This window comes from Petaurus breviceps, unplaced genomic scaffold (genome assembly GCF_028583685.1).
Source record: "Petaurus breviceps papuanus isolate PSGF00001 unplaced genomic scaffold, PetGlider_PUasm1.0 76, whole genome shotgun sequence".
Classification (NCBI taxonomy): Eukaryota; Metazoa; Chordata; class Mammalia; order Diprotodontia; family Petauridae; genus Petaurus; species Petaurus breviceps.
In genome coordinates, this window is record NW_027186473.1 from 59478842 (window position 1) to 59482279 (window position 3438).

The window sequence follows — 3438 nt, forward strand, 5'->3', positions numbered from 1 at the left end:
TTTATTTTAAAACTTTGAATTCCAGATTCACTACCTTCCTCCCTTGTCACCCACCCTTACCAGGAAAATAAGCAGTTCAGTATAGGATGTACATGTGTGGCTAATGAAAAACAATAACAAAATAGATATATTGTAAAAGACTGACTATATTTCTCTCCCTCCTATCCCATCTCCCACTTGTTCTATTCTCTACATTGATCCCGTCCCTTTTAAGAAATGGGTGCTTTCAATTTCTCTCCCACCCAGGCTGCCCTCCCTTCTATAATCCCCCCTCTCATCCCCTTCCTCCCCTACTCTCCTGGAGGGTGAAATACCCTAGTTAGTGTGTATTTCATTCCCTCCTCAAGCCAAATTCAATGGGAATAAGTTTGACCCATTCTCTTTTGCCTTCCTATTCTTCCCCTCCATTGTAACCATTTTCCCTTGCCTCTTCTGTATGAGATAGTTTACCCCATTCTGTCTCTCCCCATCTCCACTCATTATATTCCTCTCTCAACTCTAAATTTCACCTTTTAAGTATCATCCCTTCCTGTTAAATTTGTCCTGTGCCCTACCTGTAAGTATATATACACAAATTCACATATGTATTTATATGCCCATATACCCTCATATATATACATTTCTATTCCCTTCAACTACTGAGAAAAGTTTCATCAGTTACAATTATTGTTTTTCCATGTAGGAATGTTAATAGTTCAACTTTGGTAAGTTCCTTATGATTTCTTTTCTCTGTCTACCTTCTCATGCTTCTCTTGCTTCTTGTATCTGAATGTCAAATTTTCTGTTCAACTCTTTTTTTTTTTCAGCAAGAATGTTTGAAAGTCCTCTATTCCACTGAATGACCATATTTTCCCCTGAAACATGATACTCAGTTTTTCTGGGTAGGTGACTCTTGGTTTTAATCCCATCTCGTTTGACCTCCGTAATATCATATTCCAAGCTGTTTGATCCCTCAGTGTAGAAGCTGCCAGATCCTAGGTTATCCTGATTCTGTTTCCACAATATTCACATTGTTTCTTCCTGGCTGCTTGTAATATTCTCTCCTTAGTATGGGAATTCCGGAGCCTGGCTATAATATTCCTAGGAGTTATCTTTTTGGGATCTCTTTCAGGAGGTGATCGGTGGATTCTTTCAACCTCTTAATTTGCCCTCTGGTTCTAAAACATCAGGGCAGTTTTCTTTGAGAACTTCCTGGAGAATGATTTCTAGGTTCTTACTTTGATCATGGCTTTCAGGTCCAATAATTTTTAAACTATCTCTCCTGGATCTATTTTCCAGGTCAGTGGTTTTTCCCATGAGATATTTCCCATTGCCTTCTATTCTTTCATTTGTTTGGATCTGTTTAACAGCATCTTGATTTCTCATAAAGTCATTAGCTTCCATTTGCTCCAGTCTAATTCTGAAGCAATGATCCTACTCATTGAGCTTTTGAGATTCTTTTTCCATCTGGCAAATTCAGCATTTTAATTGCCTTTTTGAGCCTCTTTTGCCATTTGAGTCAGTCTGTTTTTTAAAGTGTTATTTTTCTCAGTCAGGCTGTTGACTCTCATTTTGTAATTTTCTTGCATCATTCTCATTTCTCTTCCCAATTTTTCCTCCACTTCTCTTATCTGCTTGTTAAGGACCCAATGGCCTGTAACCAGCTCGTATTTTCCTTAGAAGCTTTTGGTACCGGAGTTCTGATTTCACTGTCTTCCTCCTGTTCCATGCTTTGCTCCTTTTTGTCCCCAAAGTAGGAGTCTAATGTTGGAATCTTCTGTCTGCTTTGTTTCCTTTGTCTGGTCATGTCGCTCCTCAGTGACTTGACCCCTTGGCTTTTTGCCACAGTAGGACTCTGCCACCAGACAGGGGAGCTTTCCTCCCAAATGCTGGGGTTTTCTCAGTTGCTGGAAGTATTAGATGGGTGCCCTTTCTGCTCTCTGGCAAGCTGGACACACACCCCAGGACATCCACCCTAGACTGCAATCCAGATCCAAGCATGTTAAAGCAAGAGTGATTACCCCTCAGACTGGTGCTTGGTCCCCCTACACTCTGCAGGCCAGGAGCTGAAGCTGCCACGTGTCACTGGCTGGCTGTGCCAGCATCTCAGCGTCTTCTCACCCCGGGGGCAAAAGCCACGCACTCCCACTTATTGGTCCCAAAGTCCAGACTGCACTGACCTCTCACTTTGTCCTTCGCATCTATGTGTTGATAATTCTGGAAATGGCCACAGCTGCTGCTGATCTGGGGTCCCTATGGCTGGTAGCTGTTCAGGCCTGACCTGGAGCTAAAGCCTCAGCGTGGGGCTGGGTGTGCTGGTTGATTCCTGCCAGCCTGCCAGGCTGTTCTCAGTGGGAGGTTAGCTTCTCTGTGTCATTTTGTGGGTTCTGCAGCTCCAAAGTTTGTTTAGAGTTCCCTTTTTTCATGGATTGGGGAAGGTGGAAGCCGGAGCAGCAGGGAGGTCCTGCTTCTACTCTGCCATCTTGATTTTGTAGTTATTTCAATGTGTACCCTAAAATTCTTAAAACTAATTCTAATTTATCCTTATTTTAAAATCAGTTTTGTGGAAGGAGTTGTGACTGTAAAAGTGTTGATGCAAACAGAACAAAATGAGTTAATTGGGGCTAATTTGGTTTGAGCATCAATCAATACAGAGAAATCATGACAACTCCAGGCTTGGTACATCTCATCCTCTCTGATGATCCCAGGTGCCAGACATCTCAAGGCTGAGTGGTGGGGGAGCAGTCTATTCCACTTGGTCTGGTAGGAGAAGGTGGCCTTGGAAGAGAACTTAGAGAGTGGTGGCCTCCTGTGCAGAGGCAGTCAGTGAGTGGGGCAACTTCTTCCCCTCAGGGCACCCACACTGGAGGGGAGAGAAATATTCTTTCCATTGTAGCATTTCATAACTCATGTTATTGTGCTGGCTTTAAGCTAAAAAGCAGTTAACAGAACTGACATAGCATCCTCTCTCCACCAAATGTTGATACATTGTTGGGAGAATGAATTTTCCCTGCTATATCATAGTCCTGGATCAAAGGCCCAGTCATCTCATGTTGGCTCTTAAAGCAACCATTAAACAGCTGGGAATAGTGGGCATAGATAGCTGTGAACAGACATATGTCTTCTTTTTCTGTGAAAAAGTCTTTTTGAAGCTTAGGTTCTAAAATACACATTCCTTTTAAACCATTTCTGTGACATGTCACCTATACTCTTTTTTCCTCATTCTCTGTCTGGGAATCAGGCTTCCATTCCTGGAAATGCTAGTCTTAGATAGCATTCACCCAGTTGTGCCTAGATCCAGCACCTCTATGCTACTTCCTGACCATCTCCATGCTATCTTCCTTCCCTCAGCCCTTTGGACTCTAGCTCCAATCACCATTCCTCTTCCTCCTCTTCCTCCTCCTCCTCCTTCTCTTCTTCTTCTTCTTCTTCTTCTTCTTCTTCTTCTTCTTCTTCTTC